Source organism: Mya arenaria, chromosome 14, assembly GCF_026914265.1.
Source record: "Mya arenaria isolate MELC-2E11 chromosome 14, ASM2691426v1".
Classification (NCBI taxonomy): domain Eukaryota; kingdom Metazoa; phylum Mollusca; class Bivalvia; order Myida; family Myidae; genus Mya; species Mya arenaria.
Window position 1 is genome coordinate 5,191,055 of NC_069135.1, and position 15,678 is coordinate 5,206,732.

General features: G+C 36.4%; 1 protein-coding gene across 1 annotated transcript in view; it reads left to right on the top strand.

Moving 5' to 3' along the window:
- The window catches only part of LOC128217595 (F-box/LRR-repeat protein 5-like), a 50,917-nt gene extending 37,147 nt beyond the window's left edge, over positions 1-13,770 (top strand). Inside the window, exon 10 of the mRNA XM_052924840.1 lies at positions 9,484-13,770. The gene's annotated coding sequence lies outside the window, so the exon portion shown is untranslated. The remainder of the gene's footprint in view (positions 1-9,483) is intronic.
- The last annotated feature ends 1,908 nt before the right edge of the window (positions 13,771-15,678 follow it).

Sequence of the window (15,678 nt, forward strand, 5' to 3'; positions counted from 1 at the left end):
TAGCACACATAGGATAGTATCTCAGCAACTATTTGATGTATTACATTGAGACTTTATACAATGGTATTCAACCACCCAACTTAATTGAATAACCAAGTTAGATAACTGTATTTTGCAAATAATGGCCCTTTATTATTAGACTTAGAAATTCTCGTTAAAATTTTGCATGGAACCACATTTATGTGAATATCTCAGCACACCTTGTATTGCATTGAAATCTAATCTAACAGTGATCCATGCATGTTTAGCCTAAACGTTTCAATCCTTACATTGAAAAGCGGAGGAATAGTCGAGCGCGCTGTCTCTGTGACAGCTCTTGTTTAAAATGCAATCTCTAGTTTTAGCAAATGTTTTGCAGTAGGGTTTTAGCCAGGTTTTAAAAAGAACAGTGTGCTGCAGAAAAGGGATAGGGTGCTATGGCAGTAAAGGCAGTTTGAATTTCACAGAATATATTATGGGATTGTGTTTTATTATCGTAATATTACCGGGGATAGGTACTGCATCTGCCAACTTTGTCAAGTTTGTATGTATTTATAGTCATACTATAAGTCAGGGCTTCTGAAAACTGACAATTTGCCAATCTGGGTCGATTTTTACGTTGATGAAACAATTTCAGTAAAAGAAAATGGTTAAAAAATCGGTCCAAAAATGTTGTGTTTTTTTCAATTTTAGTCCAAAACTGCTATGTCAGACATAAAAAAAAGAAATTGTAATACACAAACAGTGTTTGTCATACCACATCCTCATGTATCAGGGGACATCATTGAAAGTGATAACATCTGTTATTACATCAAAGAGATGTCAAATTTGCCCTCTTTTTTGCATGTAAACAATTGTCACCCTTTTGCTATTAAGAGCCATTGTCATTAAATTCAAATTGTCTTTGCAAATCCCTGAAAGCCATAAAATACCGAATTGATTGACCTAGTTGTGCCTTAATTATATAGGATATCAACAGCGCCTTGCTTAATAACTTGCAGAGACTGACTTCTTAGTCCACAGCTTACATCATTAAAGAAAATCATTTAATTTTTTTATTTATTATTAAATTATTAATTATGAACAAAGATATATCTGTTAATTAAAGGCTTTCAGCCTAAAAATCACAAAACTCTTATACTTTTTGTTTTCTGACCGCTTTCTGCCCATCTATGTTAGAAACGCCGCAGAAACTCCATAAGAATCTCATTTAAAATGAATTTTGTATAGCAACTATGTGACTCTAAAGCACCACTTACAAATTGCCACATTGTTAAAAAAATATCGACATAATTCCATTCTAGTAGCATTGAGCAAATAAATTACAATACTGTTAAACTTTTTGTCGTTTGACCGCTTTCCGCCGGCCACACTAATTTCTTGCAAGAAATGCCGTAGAATTCGATGAGAATCTCATTGAAAATTAATTTTGTCTCATTTACCATCTGAATCAGCATTGATGGCTCTAAAGCACTTCTTATCAATTGCTACACTACGAAAAATTATTGGCATAATACACATTGCAAGAACGGGTGACAGAATTCTTCAGACACTTATATAATCAGACTTTGGAACCACTTTTTTTTTTGGGGGGGGGGGGGGGGGGGTATTTTTTTATATACCATCTCTAAGTTATAATAAAATCATAAGAAATATTTTATAATTGTAAAGCATTTAAAAAGCATTTAATTCTATAAATGCATGAGAGTGCACACACTGGTCTCCATGATGGCAGAAGGGTGCCACCATAAAAGGACAGGGTGCAGATACCCTCCCATAACTCTTCAGGTAAGACTCTAACCCGCTGCGATATCTATTCTATGATAACTATGGTAATTTTGCCTGAGAAATAAATTCTGTTTTATTGCCTTGTTAGTATTCTAATCCGGCTATTTTTTTGTCACTGAATTTAATGAGAATGAAATAAAAGACACATTGCAGAATGCCAGTAGCTTAATCACTAGCGTAGGACTAATTATAATGTAGTATACTGCAATAATTGTCATTTCTGAAAAAATTAATGTGATTGGCATAACAAAATAACATGGGGAGTTTTACTTGCAATTTTTAAGTGGTTACCAGGCAGGAAAACCGGGGTCGTGTAGCTAAGTAATGCTGCCAAAGATGCTTTATGGATCAATAGCAAGGTTTTATTTGAGCTTCCTGGACAAACCACTCTGTGATTAATGCGTAGGGGATATTATGCTTCCCTCTTCTTTATTGAAGAAATGTTGCATGAAAAAAGCCTGATGTGGAAAAACATTCAGGAAAAATGAACAGGATCAAATTATTTATTGTTAAGCAAATCAGTTAGGTTTATTCCAATTTTGTTCCCTTCAATGTAGGTTGGTGCCATTGAACTGGAAACAGGGGCTCTTGAATACCAATATTTGGTATCAGTTCTGCTCTTAGAATATCTTTTCTAAATATTCTAGCACACCTTGTCTCTGGCAACATGTGTTACAAGTTTCATTTGAATATTTTCACCCCTTTTGAGTTATGGTGAAGGTTACCGTTCGGTAATGTTTTTGCGCACTGACAATGACGCCAACAAGAACGACACCAAGGCTATAACCATTCCAACTTCTTATCTCAAGAAAACAGAAAAGCTTATAAAAGTGTTATAGAAAATTCCAGTGTTGTTGAAGACTTGGCTAGGTCTAGTCATTCTAAATGTATTGAAAAGTAATGAGATTGCAGAAATATTGTACCCTCATGTCTGTCTTTGCATTTTACATATAAATAATATGTAATATGACAGTAGTTTTATTTCAGAAGTGTTACTTTATGTTGTTGAAATTGGTTAAACTAGCATGTCCCATTGGTATTCAGCCAAGTTAACATGAGTTGTTTAAATAACTTATTATTTACCTTTTACTGATATGATCAAATATCAATAGCACATTAAGTGCCTTAATGGCCAAACAGATTTATGAAATCTACCCCCTACCAGTAATATTTTGAAGTTTCCTTCCTTCATAACCATATAAATTGTCAATGAAACAGCTGTTACATTTTTGGGTCTGTCTAAAATAATTTCAATTTGATGGTTCTCTTCCAGAAGATGTTATGGTTTCCAAGGGTCTTCTATAACCACTGTGCGATTAGAGTTGCTAATTGTACCAGTATTCAGGTAGAGTAGCTGATTGTACCAGTATTCAGGTAGGGTAGCCGATTGTACCAGTATTCAGGTAGAGTAGCTGATTGTACCAGTATTCAGGTAGAGTAGCTGATTGTACCAGTATTCAGGTAGAGTAGCTGATTGTACCAGTATTCAGGTAGAGTAGGTGAGTGTACCAGTATTCAGGTAGAGTAGGTGAGTGTACCAGTATTCAGGCAGAGTAGCTGATTGTACAAGTATTCAGGTAGGGTAGGTGGTTGTACCAGTATTCAGGTAGAGTAGCCGATTGTACCAGTATTCAGGTAGAGTAGCCGATTGTACCAGTATTCAGGTAGAGTAGCCGATTGTACCAGTATTCAGGTAGAGTAGCCGATTGTACCAGTATTCAGGTAGAGTAGCCGATTGTACCAGTATTCAAAATTTTACCTGCGGACATAATCAAGGATATGAAGAGAGGTCGGAAGGGGATATCTTGGGATATGTCCCCATCACCCTCAAAATTGAAAATATTATGGGTTTTAAATTGTGCAGTCTGGTGTATTTGGTATATGGTATCACCATGCCGACTTGCCCTCGACCTGCAAGTGATAACTTCTGTCAAATGCAGTGAAGGATAATAAAAAGATCTACAACAAACATCTGCAGTAATAAACACAGTGACTTAAGAATTTTTTTGTCATGGAACCACTGTTTTCAGCTGACCTTCTCTTCCAAAAGAGTTCAACAATCTCTTGATGTCATTATGTACAAAATCAACAAACAACTGCTGCTAAAGAAAAAACAAGATCAGAAGGAAATGTACCAGTCCCGAGTCTGGCTCCAATTTGTTAATACCCTAATTATTGATATACATTTCCATAAATAACAACACTTTAAGAGAAAAAAATACTGGTACAAAAAGTAGATATTGTCAGGAAAAAAGATTAACAGATAAATCTTAACTGTAATTACAAGTGTGTGGATTGGGAATGAAAGTGGATACCTTGGTCAGGGTATTTCAGGATTGTCTGGCAGATGGTTTATGGAGCAATAATTGTTGCAGGACAATTATTGGGCCAAATGAGGTTATGTTGTCTTGGAGAAAAAAGTCAGTAAATATGGGCAATTTCCTGTAGGGTAATGGTGATATGCTCTCATTGTTTTCATTAACAAACCAGCATTGATTGACAACTATTACATTTTTTTGTTAATTTACAATGTTAGACTGTTACTGACACTTGGGTTTGGGTTTGGATTTAGGAAGGAGGTAGGAAAAGAATGGGCATTAGCAGTTGAATTGAATGAGTTAGTATGTTGATAGCTCTTGCTACCATTACCAGTTTTCTTCTTTGACAGCTCTCTCAATCCATTTACAGCTCTCTCAATCCATTGACAGCTCGCTCCATCTATTGAGGCCTGTCTCAATCCTATGGCTTCCCTCTTCATCTATTTTCAGCTGTCTCCATCCATCAAGAGCTCTCTTTATCCATTAACAGCTCACTCCATTCATCGACAGCTCTCTCCATCTGCTGACAGCTATCTGTTTCAATCTACAGCTCTTTGCGTCCATCTCATTTCATCTAGTGACACCTGTATCCATTCATTTACAGCTCACTCTCTCCCACCATCCAGTGACAGCTGTCTCCATTCATTTACAGCTCACTCTCTCCCACCATCCAGTGACAGCTGTCTCCATTCATTTACAGCTCACTCTCTCCCACCATCCAGTGACAGCTGTCTCCATTCATTTACAGCTCACTCTCTCCCACCATCCAGTGGCACCTGTCACCGTCCATTTACAGAATGCTCTCTCCATCCAGTGACACCTGTCTCCATCCATTTACACCTTGCATGCTCTCTCTCTCCATCCAGTGACAGCTGTCTCCATCCATTTGTAGCTCACTGTCTCTCACCATCCAGTGACAGCTGTCTTCATCCATTAACAGCTTGCTTGCTCTCTCTCTCCATCCAGTGACAGCTGTCTCAATCCATTTATCGCTCTCTCTCTCTCCATCGAGTGACAGCTGTCTCAGTCCATTTACAGCTTGCTCTCTCTCACCATCCAGTGACACCTGTCTCCATTCATTTACAGCTCGCTCTCTCTCTCTCTTCATCTAGTGACAGCTGTCTCCATCCATTTACAGCTTGTTCTCTCTCACCATCAAGTGACACCTGTCTCCATCCATTTACACCTGGCTCTCTCTCACCATCTAGTGACACTTGTCTCCATTCATTTACCGCTCACTCTCTTTCACAATCCAGTGACAACTGTCTGAGTGCATTTACAGCTCGCTCTTTTTCTTCGTCCAGTGACAGCTATCTCAGTTCATTTACAGCTTGCTCTCTCTCTCCATCCATTGACACCTGTCTCAGTCCATTTACAGCTCGCTCTCTCTCTCTTCATCTAGTGACAGCTGTTTCCATCCATTTACAGCTTGCTCTCTCTCTCTTCATCTAGTGACACCTGTTTCCGTCCATTTACAGCTTGCTCTCTCTCTCACCATCCAGTGACACCTGTCTCCATCCATTTACGGCTTGCTTTCTCTCACCATCCAGTGACACCTGTCTCCTTCCATTTACAGCTTGCTCTCTCTCACCATCCAGTGACAGCTGTCTCCTTCCATTTACAGCTTGCTCTCTCTCTCCATCCAGTGACACCTGTTTCCATCCATTTACAGCTTGCTCTCTCTCTCTTCATCTAGTGACAGCTGTTTCCATTCATTTACTGCTTGCTCTCTCTCACCATCTAGTGACAGCTGTTTCCATCCATTTACAGCTTGCTCTCTCTCACCATCCAGTGACAGCTGTCTCCTTCCATTTACAGCTTGCTCTCTCTCACCATCCAGTGACAGCTGTCTCCTTCCATTTACAGCTCCTCTTACCATCCAGTGACAGCTGTCTCCATTCATTTACAGCTCACTCTCTCTCACAATTCAGTGACAACGGTCTGAGTGCATTTACAGCTCGCTCTTTTTCTTCGTCCAGTGACAGCTATCTCAGTTCATTTACAGCTTGCTCTCTCTCTCCATCCATTGACACCTGTCTCAGTCCATTTACAGCTCGCTCTCTCTCTCTTCATCTAGTGACAGCTGTTTCCATCCATTTACAGCTTGCTCTCTCTCTCTTCATCTAGTGACACCTGTTTCCGTCCATTTACAGCTTGCTCTCTCTCTCACCATCCAGTGACAGCTGTCTCCATCCATTTACAGCTTGCTTTCTCTCACCATCCAGTGACACCTGTCTCCATCCATTTACAGCTTGCTCTCTCTCACCATCCAGTGACAGCTGTCTCCTTCCATTTACAGCTTGCTCTCTCTCACCATCCAGTGACAGCTGTCTCCTTCCATTTACAGCTTGCTCTCTCTCTCCATCCAGTGACACCTGTCTCAGTCCATTTACAGCTCGCTCTCTCTCTCTTCATCTAGTGACAGCTGTTTCCATCCATTTACAGCTTGCTCTCTCTCTCTTCATCTAGTGACAGCTGTTTCCATTCATTTACAGCTTGCTCTCTCTCACCATCCAGTGACACCTGTTCCCATCCATTAACAGCTTGCTCTCTCTCACCATCCAGTGACAGCTGTCTCCTTCCATTTACAGCTTGCTCTCTCTCACCATCCAGTGACAGCTGTCTCCTTCCATTTACAGCTCCTCTCACCATCCAGTGACAGCTGTCTCCATTCATTTACACCTGGCTCTCTCTCCATCCAGTAACAGCTGTCTCCAACCATTTACAGCTCACTCTCTCTCTCCATCAAGTGACAGCTGTCTCCTTCCATTTACAGCTCGCTCTCTCTCTCCATCCAGTGACAGCTTTTCTTTCCATTTACAGCTCACTCTCTCTCACCATCCAGTGACACCTGTCTCCATCCATTTACAGCTTGCTCTCTCCATCCGGTGACAGCTGTTTCCGTCCATTACTGGTTTACTACTAATAAAACGAAACTAAACTAAACAGACTAAATTCAAAGTACTAGGTCCACTTGCTTGACAGGTGGCTTGAAGCAAATAATATGCTGATCAAAAATGTAAACCATAACTTTTTTTATTCTAAATGATAATTACAAGTGGGGAAATTGGGAATGGAAGTGGATACATGGTCAGGATGTGTGAGGATTGTCTGGCAGATGGTTTATGGAGCAATAATTGTGAGTGAGAAGGATAGGTTGGTAAAGGTCATGGCAACTTTCAACATTGTTTGACTTATTAACTTTCAAAACATTATTGTTTTTTTATTGTTTTGTTTACACCTTATGAAAACGATAATTACACCTTATGAAAATGATAAATATGAAGATTTTAGATAACCGTTTTCACACAAAGGTTTACTCTGACATATTAAAGGTGATTTTTCCTTAATGTCTCTCTGTATTGCATCGCAATTATTGTTTTATTTTATTCATTGTTTATTCCTGAAACAGCTAGTCATGTTGCTGCTTAATGGTGGTAGAGTTATAAGTTCAAAACATTCTTTTGTGAAACTGAAAGGGCAAAGAATACCAAGAAGTTATCAACAATTAATGTGAAAAGTTGTAATAAAAAATTAGACATTAAAAAAAGAAAATATCAAAGGCATTTTAAGGAAATAAAGAACACAGACTCACAGTAGTAATGGAGGCAAAATAATGGATTTATATCGTTGTGTAGCAGTATAGTGTCCATGATTTTTCGGTGTCATGAATACAACAGTTTTTAATAAATACTTTTTATCCAAACTTCATAAAACTTGGTCAGAATATTGTCAGCATTATATTTGAGACCAGTGTGAATATGGGTCTTCTCTATTCAATATCTAGGTCTCTAGGTCAAAACTTTGCATTAAAGTTTCTCATAACCATCACAGTGTAACAGTGAGGACCATGAAATATAGGTCATCTCAGGTCAAGGACTTGGTCTCAAGGTCAGATCAAGAAAAAAGTGCATCCATAAATTCAACATTGTTGATCCAATATTCGTGTAACTTGTTCAGAATATGTTCAGAATATGTGTCAATATGTTATTTAAGACAAGTGGGAATATTGGTCTTTTCGGGTCAAAAATTAGGTGAGACCAGGGTAAACATTGGTTAGCAGCATAAATCCAGCTGCAAAAGTGCATTTGTTAAATTGAAAAATATGACTTAAATGTTGTTTCTGCATTAACACCTTGTAAGAAAATAGTGACAATTAATGGCACACAAGGACCAAAATATTGATTATACTCTCTGTAGCTATTCATCAGTCTGGTGAGCATGTTCCGCTGAATGACAGATTGTAATTTTATGCATTTTGGGGGATTTCTGTACAGGTTCGAGTTAGTGATGGGGAGAATTTATTTTCTCCTTTTAATACCTTTTTATGTTGTGTTGTTGATATTGAAGTTGTTCAGACCATTTTCATGTTGACTCAGCATTATGATATTATTATAATGAAAATTACATATTCATTAATGATTTAAGGTAATTAATATTGTTCTCAAATATTCTAATTATTAAACACCTAATATTAAATCATATTAAATAGTTTTAGTGCCTTTCAGGTATTAATACCCTAAACTATATAAACACTTTTGATGACTAGGTTATCCTCACTGTCCCATATTAATGATATCTATAATGTGTTTCTGGTTTAGATTGAATGATCAAAACCATGGCCATACTGGTAAGCTAGTAATAAGGCATGCCTAAGTCACAGATAAAAATGTTCCAGAATGGAAACACATGAGTGATCTTGTATCACTTAATATCAGTACCACTTTAGTTGTTGATAAGTTCAACAGCAATTTCCCATTACTGTTGAAAAGTTCACAAAACTTACTTTGGAAGTTATTTTACAATTAAAAAATCAACACGGGAATCAAAATTGGAAATTTGTGTAATTGTGCTCTTACATTGATTTATGTCTATTTTACTACAAAATGGTTGTTTAGTCTATTTGTGTGTGTTACGAAACAATCTACTTTTCATATATAATATACTATATGGTGCTGGACTACAAGCTACCAGTATTTCACTTGGCCCCCTTTGATGCTTTGCTTTGCCTTCTTGTAAAAGTTGGAAACAGGCATATTAACAAAGTGCTGGTAGTCCCAGTCGGTGAAATATTAATGTCTTTGTTTTTATTATGTCAGAAGAAATAGCACAATCAACCATTTCATGGAAAATAAACCGTGTATACGTCATTTAAGGACAGAGCATATCCTCTTTCATCTGCAGGGAATTTGAAATTTGCTTTCATTTAATTTGCCATGCTGTTTCTCACACATGAAGCACTCCTTTTAGGACATTTTAATATGTTGCAAAAAGCATGTGTCTACAATAAATCTCCAAGAATACTTGGGTGTTTGTCTTAGACTCTCTCCTTAAGGAGTGCTCACTGAAGGTTTATGATTCGCTGATGATATCAACTTGTATGTTATTACATTTTCAGTTTGGTTGGGCGAACAAATCTGACTGAATTGTCTTTTTGGACAAGACCTGGCACTTCCTGAAGATAGCAACAACTAGAAGAAAATGACAGAAACAGGAACTCGGATTTCATGCTGTATCATCACCGTGCTTCATTGTCAAAATATTCATTCGATTGTATTGATTTAGAAGCAGAACACAAATAGAAATGTAAAAAAGCTTAAGATAATAATTGCTTTATATTTACATTTTATCTACTTGTTGAAGATAAGTAATGTGTACCAGTTATGATATTCCAGTTTTGTAAATGTCATTATTTTTCTCCACGTTTTTTTTTTAAACTAGGTGTTAGCACACGTGTAAGGGTGATCCTATTGGTGCAGATTCTGTACTTATTGCAATTTATTATATGTTGTTGTTGGGTTTTTTCAATTGCTTTGAAAATTAAGATGACAAAAATGTTGACTGTTGAACCTTTTTTGACTTTACTGATTGTGCAGGCAACAGATTGAAACTGAAGTTTGTATTTTATTTTATTTGTGAAAGTCATGCTGTGAACACTCAACAGATTTACTTGTGCATTTATTTCAGTCACTAAAATAATCTGTATGTGTTTGTGTTACACATAGATGTAAAATTGTGTTAGTTTTTATGTCGCCTGGGTGGCCTGGCAGCCAAATAAAGATAATGTTGTCTGGCAGAGGCAGCAGCTGCAATGCTTAAATTTCGGCCATGGCATCACACATCTATATCAGCTTACGCATTTGTTATCAAATCTTTACCAAACTTGGTTGCATTGTTTATAAAATCCTGACCGAGTTCAATCAACAGCCAAATTGCACTATTAGCTCTAAAGTTTGACCGTTGAATTGTCAAAATTTGATAAAACTCACTTTTTCCCCACTCCAGCTTATGCATCTTATCCAATCTTTACCAAACTTTGCTACTGTGTTACTTGGCTTTATATCTGGACTGAGTTTGATCAACAATGTTTCTAGACTTACTGTTTTTAATTTGTCAACATTTTACCATTTTCGCACTTTGTCCACTCTCTTACTTCAGCTTTTCTTATTCTAATCTTTACCCGCATTGGTTGCCATATGTATCCGGGGCACAATATCTCAACTGAGTTCATTCAACAGCCAGATAATTTTATCATATTGGGAGTAATGGCCCCTGAATCGTCAAATACTTACCAAATCCACTTTGACCACCCTCTAACTTGAGCAGTTGTGAACAAACCATCACTATATAATAGGTTACAATGGTTAAAGGCATAATGTCTCGAACAAGTTTGATCAACAGCCAGATCACGATATTCACTCTGGAGTTATGGCTCTAAATTTGTCAAAATTTTACCAAATTTACTTTTGACTGTCGTCTCGTTTTTTTTCAATCCTTAGCAAAAGGGGTGACAATGGTAATGGGTATAATATCTCATTTGTTTTTGAAACACAAGCATATCACATTATTTGTTCCAGGGGTATGGGCAATAAAATTGTAAAGATCAATTTCACTTTGCTAATTTTAGTAGGCCACGCCATACAATTGGGACTATGATTTCAGTATATCCCTTGACCAAGCAATGTTCAGCTTGCATGAATGACCTACCTAAGGCATAACAACTATATTTTATAATACTTTACTTTTTAATTCTTTATGCTTATATAAAAGTATTGAATATAAATGAAAATATCTGCATTTGCTATGGCACATACAAATGGTTTGTAAATGATGATGCGCGCCCCGGACAGGTGACATATCTGATTCCCGAAAGTTTTGTTCAAAGGTTAGTTTTCTATCAATTTCTAAAATGTGATTATGAATACGGGGTAACAGTTTGCAACTCCATGGCGGAAATACAAATTCAGCCTTCTGTGTCTGTTGATATGAGTTTGAGGAGGAGTATGATGTATTGTTTTATAAAAATCAGTGTGTTGGTCACTGTGTTATTTTTTTTTATGCAGAGAATCCTCGATGTTCATCTTTGCTCCTATTTTTGCTTTATTCAATTATTTCTGGTTAAAATTTCTATGGTACATTGTTATAAAATATTTCTTTTTAGCTTGGTCAGCTCATCGTTGGCAACCATGGTACTTTCTTCCATTACACTCCATATATACCGTGGGACAATTGACTGACAAAATCTCATTTTAATGAATATGCATGAGGCAGGAGAGACAACTCTTCTTTCGATGAATTCGCATGTTACACTCAAATATTATTCAATAACTTAACAGTGTCAGTAGCTTCCGTGGCTGTGTGGTCTTGACTATTGCCAAGTAATATTGTACTGTGAAGGCGGAGCCCGATTTAACTCCGGCATTTGCCAGAATATTTTTTAACCGTAAAGCATCTGGTACTTTGCGGAACAAATGAAACTGCCTCATTAATTATTCATGATTATTCATTGCCCATGATACATAATGAGGCATAGCGTGGTGTGTATCAGGGGTATCCGACGATGGGTCAGCTTAATAGATGAATCATACTTATTTTTGACGCCATGTTATATTTTGATAAATATTTGTTTGTTTACTGTGCCAATTTACATGCATAATCAGTCGTATTTACATTGTTTTATAATTATATTTATGTTTGTTTTGGTCAGGCATACTTATATACTTAACATAAAACATCTTTATTTTTCAAGTCAGTTACATATTTGGAAATAATATTTCTTGAAAATATTACACTTTCATTCATTGCTGTTAAAATAATATCGGGCTTTTAATTTTACATTAAATGCCTAGGGTCCATTCACATACTCTGTTAACAGGATAAATGTTATATTAATTATAGCTAGCATGTATCTGTTTACACTCAAGTTTGTTATGTACTGTCAAGCAATAATAGTGGAATATATTAACATCAATAATAATTTGGTATAATTATACAGAAGTCTGCAGTTAATATTATTATTTCTAGTTATTATTTGTTGCTTATTATCACCATTGGCATAAAGAATGGTTATTAATTTATTATTACAATTAGCGCGGATAAATTGTGTCCGCTTAATTCTTACAGAATGTGATTTCAAATTATGCTTGGTTATGTAATTTGCAATACAATGTAAGCCTTACAAAATACTTGTAGGTATTTAAATGGGAGATTATATTGACTGGACATACATGTAGCCTTTTATGAAAGCTTGATCATACCTACTTAAACTATTAAACTGTTATAAATGAAGATTTACCACAGTACGGACCCTATGACCAATTTTGTAATACCATATTTATGTTAATCAATATTTGAGTCAGACATTCTTTGTCATACATTAGATTTAAAACAGTGATTACTCCTTTAAACTACCCCCTTCAAGCAGAATTAATTTATAATCCCTAAACAAATTATTAGTTATATTGCAAATTAATTTTCTTGTACACAGAGAAAATTTTGTAATTGGATATCTTATAATCTATTCCATTTAAGAAGTTGTGTCAAAATCATTGTTGATCACTGTCAGTCTTATAAGGACACATGATTTTAAACACTTGTTTCATTTTGTAAAATATATTATTTTTCCTCCACATTTTCTTTGTTGTTATTTTTGTGGTTAGAAGATAAAATATTTATTTACATTTTTGAAAGAAGGTTTTAAAAATAATTGGGGAAAAAAGCCCTAAATATATTTCATGATTTGTTCGACATTTTGCCATATTTGAAGTACCTTGTTGATTATTTTTGCCATTAATATATGTTCTTGTTCATTATTATTTGTTTAAACTAAATAGATCTGTTTGAATTACTCAGGCCTCACAAACTTCCACAGTTATTTTATTTTACCCTGATGATATATTCAGAATTTAAATTCCAATTGTATTTGCATTTTCCATTAAATGTTACCATGCACCATGTCATAACTTTAATTTAATTATTTTGTTGAAAAAAACATGATTTGTTTTTAAACAATTCACTCGGTGACATGAGCATAGTAATGAAAGGCTTTTAATTTCTGTTCACTTAACATAATGCACTTAATTCCAGAGTCTATATATTTAAACAGTTCCAACTAGTCCTGGCAGACTGTTTAATATTGATATAGACAGGCTTGGTTTGCTTAACAAATATTGAACAGTTGAAAATAGAATCACCTTTTTTATTGAGAATGGAACCCATTGTAAGCCATGAATGTCACCGGCTCTTGACGTCAACTACTGAATAACTAAGAACAAGTGCATTATCCATTTTTTGCATAAGTAAGTTGAATATACATTATATGTTTTGTTTCATGTATGTTTAGCACAACACTATGCTGTTACACATGTATATATTATTTCAGAATATAAATGATGTTTCTGTATAAGTTGTTTCTGTTTTGTTTAACCTATGTATACCAAGCATTTCCATACAAACAAGTATATTTTAAACCAGGTGTGTAGCTAGGGAAAATTTGGGATTACATAGATCGATGAGCATATTAACCCCTTCACCCCTTATCCCTCCTTGGTTTTTATTTCAAATTCGGGAGTTTTGGTACTACAAAATCTATCAAATTTTCAGTATGCAACTGCGTGTTTGCGTACAGTAAGCTACGCGCCTGTAATCACATAAACAGGTAGAAAAATGGCAATGTTTTGATTAAGCACGAAACATTTTACCAATCTAGCACAATAGATAAAAACAAATGGAAAATAATGAATAGTGATGTTCCAGACTATTTCTCATGCCAGCTCAGTGACTGGCCCTGGTAGATAAGGCGAGTCTTGAAGTTAAAAGAAATGTTGCTGCCTGCAAAACAAAAATGTAATCAAGTTATTACAAAGATACCATCATTCCTTATTGTGAGGTAACACCTTATCTGGCTGTAACGAAACGAAAGAGAAACCTAGCGCTTCTGTTTTCAAAGACAGCTATGCTGACCAGAGTCAGGTGGCCGCTATCATTGTACGTTATAGCGCGTCTGTTTACGCGGTCAGCACTGCAGGCCAGAGACAGATGTGCATTATTTTGTTATAAGTAATCACATTACCCTAATGATAACAGAATCTCGGCACGTGTCTAGACATTTTATCAATGGCAACGGTAAGATGGCCATCATTTTGCGTTCGTTTGCCGTGCAGATCTGCTAAGTTCTTGATTCCAGGATAACTCGATCAATTAAGGAAATGTTTGTTGCCCGTTGCATGACACAGTGACCATAAAATACGCCCATATGTCGAGGGAGTTGGTTTTATGACGCTTTTGTGTTTTGTTGAGTCGTTCAGCAAAAATACCACAAGCTACCAGACAGGGACAAGTAGATGCCTTTTATGACATATACGAGGGGCATTTAGTAAATGTGAAAACACATTAACAACTCTCATTAAAAACCACATGATAACTTGCTAAACGAACACTGATTTGCTATACGTGTAGCATCTTTGTTCACACAATCTTATATTATGTAGGAATGAAAAAAAGGAAAGCGTTGCCATTGTTTAGGATGCTCTTTTTAACCCGTCTGCAGTAAACTGAACATACGCTATGATACGGACAAAAGAAAAACACCCAAGCTGAAAGATCACGAGCTACTCTGTACAAATCTTGTACACGGTTCAAATATTCAAGAAATATCCAGGAACCACACCCTGGAAGAATTGTAGTTCGGTATTCAGGCACTTGACATCAGTATTAACGTCTGAGATTTCCAATCCTCCTACTGATCCGCTCGCATTACTGTCAGCCAGGGGGCATCGCCACCACTCCGGTGGAAACACATATAAACGTACATATTGGGACTTGGCATCTCAGGAGAAAAACAGCCGAGTGTAACGGTTTCTGGATTTAGGTGTATTCTATGAAGATGGGGTTTAAAAATGTTTTTTTGTTGCAGGAAAGATAAAACTTATGCAATAAAGGGTACTAGGCGTAAACTGTTCATCAGAACAGGAGGAAGAAACATGGTATTTTACTTTTCATATTGGAGTGTGTTTTTTTCGTCTATATCTGAACTGTTATAAGAACTTGGCGAAGCTTATAACAGTGCATGTATTAGAACGCAAACAAATTACAAGGCTGTTCACTTAATGCAAGCTAGTTATTGAACGGTGTCCTTGACCCCCCGTCACAAACCAGTTACTCCCCCTACAACACTCGTTCTTGAAATCATATAACTCGCGTACATATTCATCTACTCGAGTAGCGGGTGCAGTAACTAGAACATATCCGTCAAGACAACTGTTGTGCAAGAACTTGACAATGTCAACTGCCTGATAGCATTGGTATAAAGGTA